Source organism: Canis lupus, chromosome 11 (assembly GCF_048164855.1).
Source record: "Canis lupus baileyi chromosome 11, mCanLup2.hap1, whole genome shotgun sequence".
Lineage (NCBI taxonomy): Eukaryota > Metazoa > Chordata > Mammalia > Carnivora > Canidae > Canis > Canis lupus.
In genome coordinates this window covers 62,624,905-62,643,549 of record NC_132848.1, presented here as the reverse complement: position 1 = coordinate 62,643,549, position 18,645 = coordinate 62,624,905, and the positions used below count along the sequence as shown (strand labels likewise).

Here is an 18,645-nt window from a genome sequence, read left to right as displayed (position 1 = left end):
TATTTCTAGGAAGTGATGAGGGAAATAAGAGCCTAAAGGTGATTTGGCCTTTCTGAATTTCAGGTAGCCCATGGGGATGTTATTATTAATAATGCATCATATTCATCTTGAGGTCACTGTGGATGTGTGGGGTTTTTTGTTGTTTTGGGGGTTTTGTTTTTGTTTTTGTTTTTGTTTTGGATCTGCTCTAACTGCACAAAGGTTGCCTTTATCCTGAGACCTCTTTAGCCTTTGGTTTACAAGATGTGTTCAGCAAAGAAAGCAGCTCTCCCATGCCCCATCTGTGCTTCTCTTTGCTTCCTTCCCATCCTGCCCCCCACCCTTCTGAGTTCCATCCCCTTTAATCATTTCTGCCTGGTCCACAACAAACGGGCAGCAGGGGAAAAAAAGACTTTCAGAAAGAGTTAAAAAGGATGGATGAAATTCATACAATGTACACCATATGGCCTGACGTTTTCCAGATTAGGTAAACATTTCTATTGGGGATAAATAGTCCTGTACGTTGATGTAAAGAAATTGCATGAGACAAGGGCACATTCAGCATAGTTCTGCTATAGAGTAATGTTTGCTCAGTAAGAGAAATCTGAAAACTCAAGGGCAAGTGTGGGGGATGCTTTGGCCCAGTCCAACTTCTGGAAGAAGGGGTTAAAAAAATCATGAATTTGTGGCCAAAATAAATACTGTCTCCTCTAAGTTGAGTATTAGTAATTGTTTTCAAATGCAAGCCCATGCTCACACACACACACTCACACACACACACACACACACACACACACACACACACGCTCTTGCAGGAAATTCCCAGCATTCCACCATCAAACCTCTCTGAAGCAACTGAAGGATTAAATTTTGTCAAAATCCATCCCTGAGTGGCCCATGCCTATGGAGAGATACTCGCAATGGCTGGCGAATTGATTCTAGGTGGGTTGTCGCCCGTGTGTGTGCCTACGTCGGGTGTAGACTGATCTGCTCCTTGGTGAACAGCCCCAGAGCCATAGATTTCATTTGATCTTTGCAAAGGCTAACATCTGTCTGCTGTCATTTTAGTAAGATTGATGACAGGCAAGAAAGAGGAGAGGGGAGGGAGTCGAGGAAACAGAGACTGGGAGAAGGAGCTCTGGGCGGCCCCAGTGGCGGTGGCCGAGGCTGCTAGGGGTCACTGCTGCAAAGTCTCTGGCCGATGAGGGCTGTGGTGGGAAGCAGCCAGGCCCCACACTGGCAGTAATTGCACTTGGTTGTTACAGCTGATAGCTGGAACTCCAAGACACAAAGGCGGCATTTTGCACCTTATATATCTTAATAGATTACTCACATTGCAAGCAGCACCAAGCTAAATGTTATGACAGCCATAAGAATGTAGTTTACTGTTATCTTAATGTAGCTGGGCAGCACAGGGTAAAGCCATCAAAAAATATTATATTTTTTTAAAGTTTCCAAGAGAAACTAACTGATACAGACGTGGAGCTATTTTTACACGAAGTCCTGAATTTTGGCAAAAGCTTTTCGAACCATAATTTTAAATATATACACACACATATTTCACATATGCATATGAATATATGCACATTTGTATATGCATTTCCCCCATTTGCTAGATATCATTTTCCTTGCACTATTTCCCTTAAATTGTTATATGAACACCATATAGGGAAGATTCAATTTAGATATTTTTTAGAAATGACCTCATATTTGAAGTTTATCTCGCAAATAGTAAGCACTAATTGTGAAGATCTGAATGGCACAGTTGGGAGATTTGGCATGAATGAATGAATGAATCAATGAGTGAACTAATGAATGAGTGATGCTATAGACCTTCTGTTAACGACGTGGTGTCAATAGTCTACCTGCGTCCAGTTTCTCAAGGTCCACACACCTGGCAGGAAGGGGATGCGCTGACCTGTGAAGCAAATGAAATCCGATAGGGTTAAATGCCCCACAGAACAAGGGAAGGCCAGAAGTAGCAGCGAGACCTATTTCTGTGCATTTGTTTGTTTTTGTACTGGTGTGGTCGGATGTTTGATTTGAACTTGCTGAAGCAGTGGCTTGACAGAGGGTTTTAGACTGGTTTTGGCCTCTATCAGCAGGAGGCAGATTCAGTGGACAGAATTTAATCCAGACACATAGAACACTTACCAAATTTAGTTGGAAAGTTAAACAACTTCGCTTTGTTCATTAAGGAGCCCTCGGGGCCTTAGGATTCCTTGTGACATCATGGTGATGACATGATAGAGTGGCTGAGTTCCATGGGCCAATTTATGTAAATTCCAGGACCTTCTAGAAAACAGCCTTGAAGATGAAATCACCCAGTCCAACCCAATCATGCTACAAAGGAGAAAATGGATAATTAAAAAAAAAAATCAATCTCCAGATAAAATATCTCAGCAGAATTCTCTTTAATTTGGCAAATAGTCTGTGCTCTGAATGTACTCACGTAGAGCTGGATCAGCAACAAGAGAATAAATGGTTAAGCATGAGAAAGGAGTGGACACACAAATGAGTGTGGGTTCCCACAATATAAAAGAAATTGTTTAAGAAGTGTAAAGGCCAATAGGTTACAGTAAATTAGGTGATGGATGAGCATGGTGTCAAACAGTCTCGTTCACTGAATTGTTCTCTTATTTGGGGGAATTTTTGAAATATAGGTAAATATGTTCATAAAAGTTCATTATGTCTTTGTGGAGGATGAAGAGAGCTTCATTATAAAGATTACCCCTTTCTTTTTACAAAGTGCCAAAATTAGAAAATATCCATTTGTAACAGAGTAGAAAATATATATGTGTAACAGCAGAATTAGCTCCTCTGCCCTTGTGGCTTTTTGTAAGCATGTTTCCAAGTTTTCAGTGATGAGTCCTGCTGGATGAATCGGGGAAGATATATTCCAATGGAGATGGGGAAGTCTCTGGCCGAGATTGGGAATTCATGTGAGAATCTTAACTGATCAAGTCATGTTTAGTTGTTTTTTGGTGTTCATTTGTTTGCTTTTTAAGCAACACTATACTATATGATTTATATAACTATCTCAATCAGTACATTTTAAAGGATAATAGAAGCAAGTTTAAAGCGGGGATTATTTTATAGCTTGGGCATGATTAAGGAGATCACCAAGAGATGGTGAAGCATGGCAGTCCTAGCAAGAGGAGGAAGCCTGAAGGAGAAGACGGGGAGAACACCAGCCAGGACCCCTCACATCTGCAGTACTTTGTAGAGGGTTAAAAGATGGTTCCTCAAAAGATACACCCACACAGAACTTGTGAATGTGTCCTAACTTAGAAAAAGTCTTTGTGGTTGTAATTAAGGATCTCAAGATGAGATCGTGCTGGATTATGCAGGTGGGCCCCAAATCCAGTAAGTGTCCTTATAAGAAGAGAAGATAGCAGAAAAGGCCATATGAAGACAGAGATGGAGATTGAAGTACCCTGTAGCCACAAGCCAAAGAATATTTGAAGCTACCAGGATATGGAAGAGGAAAGAATTCTCCCCTAGAGCCTTCCGAGGGAGCATGGCACTGCTGACCTCTTGATTTTGGACTTCTGGCCTCTGGAGCTGTGAAAGAATAAATTTCTGTTGTTGTAGGCCTCCCAGTTTGAGGTAATTTGTTATGGCAGGTCTAGGAAAGTAATGCGGCATTGCACGGGGACTTCCAGATGGGAGCCACTCCCAACACAGCTGCCAACACTGCCTCGTGCAAAGGAAGCAGGGACGACATAAAGCATAGCCTGCCCCACCAGAGCCAGGGAGCCCAGGCTCTGGGGTATAGAACAAAGGAAAGAAGGATTTGGAGGAGAAACAGAATCTTGGCTCCAATGGTATGTATTCCTTTATAACTCAGTCTCCAAAAGTCATAGCTCACAGAGAGACTCAAAAGATAAACTCAAACACTCACTCATCACTAATTTGGTGGACCATGTCCTCAACAGGTGGCGATGGTAGTCATGAATGTTGGGGGTTTGGCTAGGGTTGGAACTGAGGTGTTCAGGCTCATCAAAAGGAATGTGTTTTAAAGAGCTGAGAAAAAAAAAAAAACAGTCCCTGATATATATAAGAAACTCCAAGCAAATATGGAATTAAAGAAGGTATCAACAAAATGAAATTCTCTAGTTGCTCCACTATGTTCTTTCCCTGCTCTGTTATGCTCTGCTCTAGTCAATTATTTATGAATTTTTCTAAGTTCAGATTTCTAGATGTCCAACTGAATGAGGATTTGAGCTTCCCTGTGAAAATTTCAAACTTCTTGTAATTAGATACTTCTGGGAGGTGAGAGGTTTGGTAAATTTTATCATATTGCCACCTATTCACCCTCTGTTTCAAAACCTCAAACCCACTGTGGGACAAACCATTCCCCAAAGTGTGGGTTCTCAAACTGTGCCCTAAAACCTGGTATCCTAAAGTGAAGTAGAAAAGTGAGCACTCAGAAGGAAAAACCGAAGAAAAATAATACTCCACACGTTATTTTCTCAACTTTTATTTTTCCTTCTGCAAATGTTTATTAGAAATGGTGCTAATGGTGCTTGCTAGCCAGGATGCGATGTGCAATGATGTCTAATTTAGCACAAAGTACACATTTTATACGCATTTCACATTTCTGTGTCTGTTTCTCAGGGTAGCGCCTAGTGAAGATCTCTATTTCCAGGCAGTCCATCACATGAAACTTTTGAGAAATATAGCCCTCAAAGTTTCTCCTGTTGGAAATTTCACAAGAAATATTAAAAGGAGCACAGCATCTTTTCCTGGACCTTCATCTCAGTGGGGTTTTCCCTAAAGCAATACATTGTTCCAGCCCTGCCTTTCTATGAAAATTAAAGTATTGATTTAAGAAATTCCCCCTTGCAGAAGTTAATGAACCACTCTCTTACTATTTTGACTCTATGGGTCTCATGGAAAGCACATAAGCTTGAGAGTCAGCCGAACCTGGAGTTGAATTATGACTTTGCCACAACCCAGAGGTAGGACTTGCTTTCTCCCAAAGCTCAGAATCTTTATGTATACAACAGCCAAAAACCCAGGATTGTTGCAAGGCTTAGACAAAATCAGATAAGCAAAATTCTTGCTACAGTGTCCGGTCCACTGCAGGCATGTGGTAGATACATACCGTGATGAAATGAGCTGTAGATGCTATGGAAGTAGGAAACCAGGAAGATGAGATGGAACAAATCCGTGCACCTTGAGAAGCTGTCTGGTTTTATCCCCTTGGTTTTTCTGGCACTCCCCTATCCCCTTCTCCATTTTCCCCATCTGCTTTTCTGAAACCTCCTCTATCTAATGCTTTATACTCCTCCCCCACGTTGTGTTTTCTTTTCCACCCATTCTTCACCTTTACCCTCCTCTGGCTATTTGATGCCCAAGAGTGAGTCCAGCAGGAGGGTTTGGCCAAATACGTCTGCCCATTTCCCTCCCTAAATTAAATGCCAGCTCTAATTTGGCAAACTGTGGTCATTTTTTCCAGCTCCGTGTGACTTGTGTGGGATAAGGAGATGGTTTGTTGCTAATTAGAATCAGTGACCCTGGCCTGATCCCAAGATTTAGAAAAAGACAGAACTACCTGTCCTAGCATCGCCTGGTAGTTGATATCATTACTTTTCTTCGGCTCTCTTTTCTTCCCAAATAGAATTAATCCATCTGTCCACTCCCTTGAAGTTGAAGTCCACCCAATCAGCTGTCCGTTGGTTGGGACAGAACACATACTCTTGAGCTTTGCAGTTTGCTCATGTGCGTTACAACAGCAGTGCTTAAAGTGTGATGGATAAAAACATGAATGATGTGTAGCTTAGAGTCAGGCATTGAGCAAGAGCCAGATGAAAATATTTGTCTGTGTCCCCCTTTGGACAAATGACACAGTTTCTGTCTCTGTCAAGTGCTTTTCTCCAGTAAATTGCTCAGTCTTATTAAAGAATCACTTCTGGTAGGGGCAAATTGTCACATGCAGGACATTTATATTAATCTGGATATATTTGGCTGTTTATAATTCTGTCATAACAGTCACTTCCTGAAAGAAACGAGTCTTCTAAGGATCTTTACAAAATATAATAGAAGAAAAAACTGGTGATGAAAAATTTACTTTATAAAAAGTGAAGAATCCGTTTAGAAAACAAAAGAGCAGGACACATCGATCCAGTGACATGGGGAGATATAATACGGATGTTATGGGTTATCAGGATTTCAATCCTATATTTGGGGCAAGACATTGTATTCAAGTTGCAGGTACCATAAATGTGACAAAGTTTGTTTCCTATTCTCTCTTGTAAGCCAATTGAAGGAGAAAGGCCTCCATCAGAAAATAACCTTCCTGCTGTGGGTTGAATGGCTCTAGAGTGAGTCTCTGTTGCTGACACAGGTGTTATCTAAAATTACGGAACCTTCCGCTCTTTCCTCTGCGAAGGAGCCATCTGTGTGGTCTAGAGAAATCAAAAAGCAAAAGTGATACGTGTGAATGAGGACCAGGTACCCACATCCAGTTTACAAATGATGTTCCAGAAGGTGGAGAGGATGGGCAAAATGATAAGGAAGGCTCGCTTGCTTTTCTCCCAGTAAGAGAGAGACTACAAATGCTCTGCAGTGAGCAGCAGCCCCTTTATATTTGCCACAGCTTTAGAGTTTGTTTTCCATGCAGGCGAATTTGGGATCACACTGGAAGTGGGAGTTGTGGAGGATGTGAAGAGGAGAAGCTCTATAATGTGTGGAAATTAGAAAGTGTGTGTGTGTGTGTGCATGTGTGTGTGTGTTTCACCAGAACAAGGAAAGCATTTCAAAGACAACATAAACTGGAGCTGGAGATTCAGCCACAATGCAACTGAACTTATAGCTTAATGCTATATAAAATTATAACAAGTATCATGTCCTCAGAGCTAACCTCTTTTTTGGCCCCCTGTTACTAGTATTAAGAACAGTCCTAGGACATGGCAAACACTTCTATTTGTGGAATGAATGAGTGAATGAGTGAACGAATAAGAATATTCCAGAAACTGATGGCATACCCTACGTGTGCTATCTCCTTTGGCCTTGCGACTGCCATAACAAATGATCACAAATATCATGGCTTAAAACACGAGAAGCTTATTCTCTCACAGCTCCCGAGGCCAGAAGTCTGAGATCTAAGTGTCCATCGAAGGAGGAATGGATAAAGAAAATGTGGTATATGTGTGTAATGGAGTTTTTCAGCCTCCAAAAAGAAGGAAATCCTTTCATTTGTGACAATGTAGATAAACCTAGAGGGCGTTATGCTCAGTCAAATAAGCCAGACAGACAAAGACAAATACTGCGTGATATCACATATGGATGGAATCCTTTAAAAAATGTCCAATTCACATAAACAAAGTGTAGAAAAGTAATTGCCAGGGGTTGGGAGTGAGAGAAATAGGAAGAGATTGGTTATAAGGTACAGACTTTCCCTTATAAGATGAATAAGGTTGGGAGATCTACTGTGTAACATGGTGACAATAGCTGATAACACTGTATTATATAAATGAAATTTGCTGAAAGTAGAAATTAAATATTCTGAGAAAAATAATAAAATGCAAGTAAACAAAACATCGGCAGGGCTGTGCTTCCTCCAGAGGCTCTAGGGGAAAATGCTTCCTTATCCTTTCCAGTTGGTGGCTCCAGCTGTTTCTTGGCTTGTGGCTACATCTCTCCTTTCCTATTGGTCTCAGATCTCCCTCTGCGTTTCTTTTACAAGAGCACTTGCATTGGATTTAGGGTCAATCTGGATGGCTAATCTAGAATCATCTCATTTTAAGATCATGCGTGGAGTTTTGATAGGAAGTCTTACTGCAGAGAGGAGAAAGTACTAGATCTAAGTGCCAGTGGCTGTATGTAATAACTGAATCTCTCTCATCCCATATTCATTGCCACTCACCATGTGCCTGGCACAGTGCTAGGCAATAGGTTGTATTGGTGAACAAGAGAGAGAAACTGGCTCAGATATCAGTAAGGGAGTGTATCAAGGAATCAGAATTTTTTTTAAAGTAAGATAATTTTAATGGCTAATATTTCTTGGGTATGATATGCTAGATACACTTCTAAGTGTTTGTTTACCACGTGCTAATTTATTTAATTTTGTTTTTGGAAAGGGAAGTAACATTTAGAATGGTCAATAAAGACTACAATGAGGGTGTGTTGTTCAGGAGCAAAATAACCCAGGCATTGGGGGCACCGAAGATGTTGCATTAAAGGTAAAGTCTAAAGTAGCAATCAGGCCCAAAAGATATTGAGAAGCACATTCAGAAGCACATTCCAGGAGTCAGTATAGCCCTATTACAGCAAACAAGAGAATGATCCATATTTGGGACTGAAATTACTTAAATATGGCTGGAGCCAGATGACAAGGGTTCAGGGACAAGACATGAAGCTAGGGAGGTGAGTAGAGGCTGTTTGCTTCTGAAAAGGTAATGAAACCCTTTGACTGAAGGGAATGTTGAGGAGAGGTTGGGGGGGTGGTTTCCTCCTTTTCATCACAGGTGCTCAGATGTCCCTCTCTGTGTACGGCACACAGTGACATCCAGGGGCTCTAGGAGGCTCACGGCAGAGGTTCCTCAGCATCTGTTTCCAGTTCTTGGTATGGCAGGTCTTGCTGCAGCTGTTGGTCTGTCTATAGGGACATAGAGATGATTCCACAGGGTCTAGCCTGACTCTCTTCAGCTAGTTTCAGTGATGGTCTAATTCGGCCTCTGGAACCTCTGCAGCCGGTTTTCTCCTCCCTACACCTTTGCTAGCCTCTCTCCAAATCTGTTGTGTGATACACGAGGTTAAGGATTGGATCATAAATTTCACTTGCAACTCAACATATTGCAGCTTCTTCAAAAGTACCCATTAGTTTGCTAACTATTATGCATCCGGAAAAGTTGGTTATGAATTGTGTGTTGTTTTCTAATGTATTTTAATATTAAACTATTCTAACATGTTTATCCAGTAAAATTGTTTTATTCTTTATTTAAAAACACACTGGCCTAAAGTGTGAGTATGATGCTGGACACATCAAAGGCACTCAAAAATCGCATTCTAGGGGTGCCTGGGTGGCTCAGTCAGTTAAGCGTCTGTCCTCAGCTCAGGTCATGATTCTGGGGTCCGGAAATCAAGTCTCCCATTGGGCTCCCTGCTCACCAGGGAGTGTGCTTCTCCCTCTCCCTCTCCTCCACTCATGCATTTACTCTCTCTAAGAAATAATATTTTTTTAAAAAAATTGCTTTCTAAATTGAGAAATAAATCTTGGAATTCAGGGGGTAGCTAATGAGGCCTGTTTTTTTCCCTGAATTATCTATAAACCCAGAAATATAGGTAGATATCTGAAAATTCTTTGAATGAATAGATGTTATCTGAACTAAGTTATTTTACTTATTTTAATATTATTAGTATTAATGTGTGAGGGTGGAGAGCTGCAGGAACCACTTCCCTGCTGGCAATTCTTAACACCTTTAGAGTCTCAAAGGCAATCTTTATAAATGGTAATGAGATGCAAATGCTTTGTGTTCTCCTTTCTGTTTCAAATAACGCATGATTTTGGATATTTGTTACATACATCATAGGTCAAAAATATCTAAAGATCACTGGGTCCATAAAAGGGCTTAGGGTGTTTGTAGTCATTGGGGGTACCACCTTGTGTAGATGAGTTTTAGTTTCATGTGACGTAGTATGTCAAAAAGCCTTATGTGCTCCAAACTGGAGAACATAGGAAAGAAAAGAACAAAAAGAAGCCAATGACTTCAGATTTTCCCATATCTCAAAAGGGAAAAGGGAGAGACATGTACAGTTCTCTGAGTTTTCGGAGTTCCAGAGAAAACATAATCAAAAAAAAAAAAAAATCTTTAGTGCTCGCTTGGGCAGCACATATACTAAAAAAAAAAAAAAATCTTTATTTCATATTTCTGAAGAAAAAGGTCAAGGAAATAGCCCTCAACTCAACAGAGTGACAGTGACAGCAAGAAAGATGCCTTCTGATCGGATTGTTGTGGTCGTTGCATTGTACAGTGAGCATCTGCAAATTTTCTAGTGATACATAGTAGTAATGCAGTTTGCACCATTAGGCTCTGAAATTTTGGTCCCATCAGGCCCAAGCGAGCCTAGAAGAGGGTGGAATTAGCTAGTCTTAAGGTGATGCTCTTTTAAAAAAAATGTCTGTTTGTTGTGGCATGTGTTGAAAGTCCACAAGTGCTGACTGCATCGGACAGACACACAAGCATATAATCTGTACAGGGGTCCCAAATTATGATTTACTTTTGAACTGCCAGGACCACTGAAATGTTCTGCGAGGACCACAGGAACGGAGCAGGGCCTTTGAAAGAGGGGATGAGTGTCCAGAGTTGGCACGGCCACGCTCACTGAGTGCACGTCCTCAGATGGAGACCTAGGGTTGACTCTTTCAGATGCTATTTTCAAAATCTTCACAAAGGACCGTGCAGTGATTATATGTATTCATGATGTGCATATCGTGTGCTCAGCTCAAAGGATATTTGAATGATGCATTGAGAATTATTCCTAAAAAAGGATTCAGCATCTGTAAATTGCTTCATCTTTGAGAACGGGAAGAAAAAAAATATGGCTTGATTTCCTTTAAAAAAAAATCCCAACTCATAAAGCAGAGCAGCTTCTGTGAGTTAGTGTTAATGCCCCATTACCCCCACACACACTGAAGCATAATCACATGCATTCACGTGCACACAATCACACACGCACATAAACAACCGTGTGGCATTGGTGCTCCCTGATTATTTTCATCTTGCAATTCACTGTTCAAATCAAAGGAGCCCTCAGCTCTGGCTCACAGGCTTTCCCCCTTCATGCTGCTCTCTTGGCCTCCACAAAGAGGTCGGAGAAAGATTTCTCTAAGAACAAACCCAAGGCCAAAGATTTTTCACTGTGGATTGATTGGCTGAATGTGGGTGTGTGCGTAAATGCACGATGTAGTATGTAGGCGTGTGTACGTATACATTGAAATACGGTTAACTTTGAGTTCTCTATTTCTTACTTCTTAGACCTTGCTCTTTTTATTTTTTTTATTGAATGACATGCAATATCCTGTTCATTTTAGGTGTATATCATAGTGATTTAGTGTTTTTGTACATTAGGAAAGGATCCCCACAATACGTCTAGTTACCATCTGTCAGCATACAAAGTTATTACAATTGTTTTCGATAACGTACTGGAGAGGGAATGCAAGAGTCACACCCTGTCTCTTCTCTGTCTTCCCTGACCTGGCAGTTAGGGGAACTATGGACACTGCCTGACATCGGGCTTCTTCCTTTCTTCCCTGGTCAGGGCCTTCTGGTGACTGATGTCTGAGAGGCTCCCGAAGCGTCTTAGGAGCTGCTGCCTAACAATGAGGAAGATCCATTAACTGCTATTTTGACTTTGCCAGCTGAGGTTCATCCTCTGCCCTGCCTCCAAACACTACTATTACTACTACTAATAATAATGATAAAGAGAGAGAAAGGAAAGAATTATACAAGGAAATTGTGTACATTGACCTCTCTCAGACATTTAAATTTTCTTCATTTTCTAGCATATTCTAAACACTAGAGGATTATCCCTCAAAACATTCTTTTCTTTTTTTTAAGATTTTATTTATTTATTCATGAGAGAGACACACACACACACACAGAGAGAGAGAGAGAGAGGCAGAGACACAGGTAGAGGGAGAAGCAGGCTCCATGCAAGGAGCCCGATGTGGGACTCGAACCTGGGAATCTAGGATCATGCCCTGAGCCAAAGGCAGATGCTCAATCCCTGAGCCACCCAGGCATCCCTTAAAACATTTTTATGGAGTCTAAAAGAACACTTGCTCTCTGACAAATTCATGCTCTGTTTAGTGTTTTTCCTACCACTGGCCAACGAATATTCATTGAGTACCTATCATAATGCACAAAGTAGTATCTAAATGATGCTTGCTGCATGCAAACCCATGGCATTGTGAAGTACGTGAGAACAGGGACTATATCTTAGTCATATGTATACCCAGTATGAAGCCTAAAGCATAGCAGACAACTGGTAAATGTCTATTCAATGAATGAATTCATAATTGTTCCTTCACTCTCCCCAGTTAGTTTGCAATTAATTTAAAAGGATTGGCTCTATTTTTGGCTTTCCTTAGCTTAGATCTACCTGAATTATTTTGTTAAAGAACTTGAGCAATGGATTAACTTGATGGCCCTGCTCTGTAGATTTCCTCTACAATGGGACTTTGCACCTCAACTCAGCAGCAGATGGAGGTTATTACTTCACCCCTTGAATTTAGGGTGGTCTTGTGATTGCTTTGGGGCCAGTAGAATGTGGTGTAAATAACAGTGTAGATGTGCCTTTTTGGAGTCTAGGCCTCCAGAGGACCATGTCTTTTGTTCTATCTTGGATTTCTGCTTCATGAGAACATTTCTTGACTAGTCTGCTGGAGGAAGAGAGACCACATGGACCAGAGCCAGGTCATCCCACCTGAGACCCTACTACATGAGCTAGTTCCTCAGCTGACCTGCCAGCTGACTGCAGGGATATGAGCAAGGCCAGCTTAAATAGGCAGGACCACTCAACCAAAAATTCAGACTTACAGCAAAAATAGCTATCAATTGCTGGATGCCACTGAACTGCTCTGGTTATGCTGCATTACTGTAACAAGAAATAGCCAATACTGATGTCTTTAAGTCAGCTTTCCTCCCGGCTTTCTCTTTGCTCTTCAGTGTCTATTAATCACAGTTTTCCAACATCTGCTTTCAAGAAAATGTCTGATTTCAGTCACTTATAAATAAATGTTAATTTAATAGGGTACTTATTTGCAAAGTGTTAATATTTTAAGCATATGCTCTGTGGGATGCAAGGTTTTACACTCATCTTAAACTGGTTTATTCTTGTTGTTGATGAATGAGAAGAGAAATGGCGATGTTATAGGAAGAATAGGAGTAGTAGATGGTCAACTTGGACACAAAGCCTCAAAGACTTTTAACCCTGAGACATAGTGATAAATCTTTACTCTGTCTGGAGGTAAATGAGGCTGTGTTTGCAATCCCTGCCTTCTGGGAGCTTCTAATCTAAAATAGCAGCAATGGCTCAATAAAACAGAAGAGATAATAAAGACAACTGTATAGAAGTGGACCTGTTCATAAAGTTATTTATATTGTTTCAAGCCCAAGGAATGTAATAAAATTCTAAGAAGTTTCAAACTTCCAGACCAAAAAACCCAACTGATCAGTAACACGCCTAACTTGTATGCCCTATTGATTGCACCAATTTGAATAGGAAGGAAACTCTCAAGAGAGTGTGTAAGGACAGAAGACATGCAGTGGGGAGACTTTATTAGCAAAAATATAATAAACAGAATGTTGAAATATGAGGATAAATATAAAGACAGGTTTTAGAAAGAAGCTGAAACTTCATCTTGTGAGTGAAGGATTATCTGGCCCAACAGGAAAGAGGCAAGTGAGAGAAAGTAAGAAGTGAGTGAAAAACTGCTTGTTTCATAATCTAGAAAGTCTTCCCTGATAAGTTGGAAATCTCTAAGCTTTTGAAGCCAGGATTGTAAACCCCAGCCAAAGAGTGGTGCTAAGAGATGAGCTAAGAGTTTTGCTCATCTGTGTGTTCCATTAACCCTTAACCAAGAGAAATGCCTGCAGCACTTGAAGAATTACAGATCTTACATGGCAACTCGCATTGAACAAATCTTTGCACTGTTTTTATTTCATGCCATCAACAATCATTTACAGAGTGCCCACAACATGCATGAAGCAGCAGAGGTGGGATGGTTTTTACAGAGTAGAGAATAAGACAAGGTTATTGTCCATGAAGAAGTTGGGCTTTAGGAGTCCGTCCATTCACTTGGTTTAATCACTTAATCAGTCAACCAATCTGTCCATCAGCCCATCTCTCGCAGGTGTGAAACATCAGAGCCCTGCAGTTCATTTGGCTTCTCTGAATCATAGACAAGAACCTAGTGCGTTTGTGTAGTAGGTGCTGAACAGGTCCTTGTTGACTCAGTACAGTTGCTCCATGTATTTTGACTGGTTGATTGACAGCTTCCTGGGAGTACTGCCAAGAAATTAGGGAGGAGAAAGCATCTGGAAAAGGATTTTCTCTTCCTGTGGTATCTGGACCTCTCTTTAGAACTGACTCTTCAGCTAAGAATAACAACAGAAGTTGAGAGCTCCTTTTAGGTTGCATGATTTAGGCTTTCATCCAAAAGCAAGATCCAACATAGCCTGTGTGTTTCTCATTTTTTCTGTCTTTATCCTTGTGGTATTTAATGTACATGTCTAGGTCTCAGCAAAAGTAGTTTAGAAAAGTGTTTGGGTCACTGGTTTGATTTGGTCTACATTTTTATAAGCCTCAGTTTTATCTATTCTTTGTTTCTCATATATATTTAGTTTTTAGATCATCCATCCCAATTTATTTGAATCTGACAAACACATTTTTAGTAGACTTATCCCAGTCAGGTCCCCAGCCAAATCAAATATGTGATTTACAGAGAATTAATGAGTTCCCTCATCAAGCATAGGTTGTTTCTTGTCCCTCACTGTACCCTACACTTTATGACATCCCACAAGGCAAGGGTGATGCTCTGAGATGTTCTACACCAAGGACAGATTTTAGGGATTAAATTGGGTAACAATGGGTAAACAGATCATATTTAGATCCAGGGTATAATGAATGAACTGTGTGGATTAGACTAGATGAAGCAAGCTCCACAACGAAACTTGGTATCACTCAGACACAATTAATTGGAGTCAAGTTTTATAGCAAACAGTCAGTGTCCTACTCAAATTGCCCCAATTCTCACCATTCTGTGCATTTGGAACTTTGTACTGTGAGCACTCTGACTCTGTCTAAAGGCTTTCTCTGGCTCTTGGAGCATTCACAGCCTTTGTATGGAGTAGGCAAAGTGCTAGGGAGCCAATATATGAGTGCACTCTTGGCCAGTGACTGACAGGAGTTGCCCCTTGGGAATCTTTTTTTGTCCCTCACATGGGACAGTACTGCACATTCAACACTGTCATCCAGCAGTCTCCAGTTGACCACAATGGTAATTTGCTCATGGACACACCCTATGGCTTTCTTCCCTTTTCTGTCTGCTTCCTCACTGTTTCCAGGAGTCTGTGGAATCACTTATTGAATAAATTCTTATCTCAAGCTTTACTACTACAAAACCCTAAAAATATATTTAAGTATTAACTTTAGGGGCGCCTGGGTGGCTCAGTCAGTTTGAACATCCAACTCTTGATCTCTGCTCAGGTCTTGATCTGATGGTTGTGAGTTTGAGTCCTGCATTGGGCATGGAGCCTACTTTAAACAATATATATATATATATATATATATATATATATATATATATATAATCTTATATATTTATATATGTATCATATATATATATATTATATCTTAAAATGTCATGTTTCCTTCCTTCCTTCCTTCCTTCCTTCCTTCCTTCCTTCCTTCCTTCCTTCCTTCCCTCCTTCCTTCTTTATATTTAGTTTCTGGCTTATAGCCACTGGAATGAATGTCTTACATTCTTGAGATGAACTCAGTACCATCCTCATTGACCTAGCAAGCCTTTTTTCTCTGTGATGACAAGCTAGGATCACGCCTCCTAATGACGGCTGCAAGATTGTCTTGTTAGGAGAAGGGCTAAGGTGGGATCGTCTTTAATGACAGTGAAAGCACCTCATAAAACCTGACTCCTCAGTTTTACAGGCATGAGTCTGGAATTTTAGCAGATGTAGACTTACTAAATCAGTCAGTCAAAAATTATATCAGTTGAAGTGCAATGTTCCTGGCAGTCCAAAAATCCTGAACATGTAGGTGATTTGGAGGGCATTTCGTTAACTCTTTAATTGGTCGTTCAGTGCTAGAGGCAGTAGCTAATTGCCTGTAGGTCACTGTAGTCCTGGAGCTTAGGTAAATGTATATTGTCATATGTCACATTTTCATATGGTTCCTTTGCACAGGTTGGTAAAAATGATTGCTGCATAATTAAAATTAAGACAAGGTGGGAAAAGTGATTCAATTAAAGCCCTGAAGCCATTGCACAAATTATCTGATGTACCAAAAACTAATGAATAGTTATATCTACTTTTATCTTTTGCCTCCTTGTTCTTCAATCCTATGTGCCTCATGGAATGCCAGGAACCGTTTTCAAGTTCTCTGTGACTGGATGTTGGATGGGCAGTGGCACTAGGAGCGAACACACAAGAAGCTCAAGACTTTAAAATACACATATAAAGAAACTTTGTGGATGGGGATTTAAACTGAAAGTAAGCAGTTGAGAAATTCAAGTGGTCTTTCCCTAGCCCAATAGTATTTTGAAAACATCTGCAATATTTCAGTTTGCATGGAGCAGCTATTATATACCATGGTGAGTGATGACAGTGAAAATAAATGAGATTTGTCGTACCCAAAACATCCCATGTTTTACATCATTTATTTTACAATCTTCAAAGGTTCTCAGGAAGCCTTAAGTTGGAGGCAAGGGTGAGAACTTTATGATGCCATGTTTAGCAACAATTATAATTCCTTAATGTTGACATAACAAGGAGGCATATCTTGCGAATATAAATAAAGGGTTAAAAAACACAGAAAATATCAGATCAGGTATGGGCTCTTATCTCCTGAATTCTCTGCGTGGAGAGAAAGCTCTTCACATTCAGTCCTGACTTTATTCACATATAGGGAGGAAGCAGCCTTTAATCAAATGTGAATAGCAACTTGGGGGAAGCCTCATGGTCTTCAGGATCCTGATTTAAAGTAAAAATCCACCTGGGAATGTGGCAGAAAACCAACAGTCTTTAACCACCTGTAATTGCTATCATTTATTAGCACCGGTTTCCTGGAATTTACATATATTATATCTGATGCTTACAACAGCTCTGTGAGGTTTTACTCTTGCCCCATTTTAGAGTTGAGAAAATTGAGCCTCAGGAAGGTTAAGTAATTTCACCACGTTCATCTCTCTGTCAGTGGGAAAGATGTTTTTGCCTGTGTTTCTAATAGAGAGCTATTCTGAAACTCTGTGGCTTAAAACAAAAACCATTCTATTGTCTTTCATGATTCTGTGGGTTGACTGGGTTCTATGAGCTGCTCTTACTCTGGGTGACATTAACTGAGTTCATAGTCACCTGGACTTGTGATGAGCTGGAACATCCAGGTTGCCTCATTCATGGTCTGAAGCCTTGGGGGGTTGGCTGGGATGTGCGGGTGGCTGGAGCTCTCTCTCTCTCTCCATGTAATTGTAAGGTATTTCCTTCACCACATGGCTTTTCCATGAAATCCCTCTAGCAGGTCAGCTGGAGCACTTACATGGTAGCTCAAGGCTCCCCAAAAGCACAGGAGCAGGACCTGCCACACCTTCTTAAGACTTAGACCTGACACTGGCATGTATACCTTCATCATATTCTGTTGGTTAAAATGAGTCATAGGCCAGCTCAGATCCATTGCAGGGAACATGACCACACAGGGTCATGGATATCTGAAAGCATAATTTGTGGAGACCACCTTTGGGGACCACAGTGTGATTCCAAAGCAGGCAATATTTTTACCAAGCATCTACACTGATGCTATTTCTTCGTGAGGACAAGGGTTGTACTTGCATTTTCTTTCTTTTCTGCTCATCATTACATCTCTGGCACCTAGCACAGTATTTGGAACATGATAAGTGATCAGCATTTTGGGGGTGAACTGTTGTTAAGAGGCTAAGGGATCAGGGCACCTGGATGGCTCAGTCTGTTTAGTGTTCAACTCCTGATTTGGGCTCAGGTTGTGATCTCAGGGTTGTGAGATGAGCCATAGATTGAGCTCTGCCCTGGGTGTGGAACCTGCTTAGGATTCTCTCCCTCTGCCCCTCACTCCTCTCTCTTTCTCCCTCTCTAAAAAGAAGACAGAAAGGGGCACTTGGATCATGTTTGAATGAATGAATGAATGAATGAATGAATGAATAAATAAATAAAAATAAAATCTTTACAAAGAAAGGTTACGGGATCATCATATTATGGAAGAGTCATAGGCACATATTTCCAAGATAATTTTCCTGAGAATGAGTTCAGGTAGATGAGTTAATAAATATGATAAAATTATCAAATTGATGGTTAGAGATGAGCAGGAAGGGAATAGATCATTCTTTTGTGCTCTGGCATGTCAGTAGTAAAAACAACAATAAGATTCCAAGCCTTGTCTAAGTACTTACTTGAATTAATAATTCATTTAATGCAAAATTCTATGAAGTATATACCATTTTTTTTCCATTTCATGAGTAAGGAAACTGAGGCACATAAAAGTAAAACAAAATGCCCAAGATCTCACAACTACTATATAGCAAAGCTAAGAATTGAATCACTGAATTACCTTATGTCTTTATATTGTTAATCACAATTGTCCTACGTTTCAAAGGTTCTTTGTTTTCAGACTGGAAACTGGAAATGGTGTATATAACCTTCTGGTCAGGAGGGTTGAACCAGGACAATGTTTCATTTTGAAAAGTTTCAATAGACTCACCCTAAAAGATGAGAAAACAAAACAGAACTTACAGGCAATAGACCCAGGAGTCCAGGAGGAAGAAAACGCTATCTCTTGATTTATGCCAAAAATCACCAGACTAAGTGTCCTTAACTGAGAAGCCCTTTCTTGTACTCAGTTAGTAAGGCCCTGCTCTCCTTTTACTAGAATCCTTGAAATAAAAAACTTACATGT

At 40.5% G+C, this 18,645-nt stretch overlaps 2 long non-coding RNA genes across 6 annotated transcripts in view; one reads left to right on the top strand and one right to left on the bottom strand.

The window, feature by feature from the left end:
- LOC140600287 (uncharacterized) overlaps nt 1-18,645 on the bottom strand; it is a 35,171-nt gene that overhangs the window by 14,118 nt on the left and 2,408 nt on the right. For all 5 annotated transcript variants that reach the window (XR_012003537.1, XR_012003536.1, XR_012003535.1 and 2 more), the window contains exons 2-4: nt 18,301-18,451; nt 2,134-2,322; nt 1,845-1,897 (exon numbers count right to left, since the gene is read on the bottom strand). This is a non-coding gene — a long non-coding RNA (uncharacterized lncRNA). The remainder of the gene's footprint in view (nt 1-1,844; nt 1,898-2,133; nt 2,323-18,300; nt 18,452-18,645) is intronic.
- The window catches only part of LOC140600288 (uncharacterized), a 284,954-nt gene continuing 266,979 nt past the window's right edge, over nt 671-18,645 (top strand). The window contains exon 1 of the long non-coding RNA XR_012003555.1: nt 671-921. This is a non-coding gene — a long non-coding RNA (uncharacterized lncRNA). The remainder of the gene's footprint in view (nt 922-18,645) is intronic.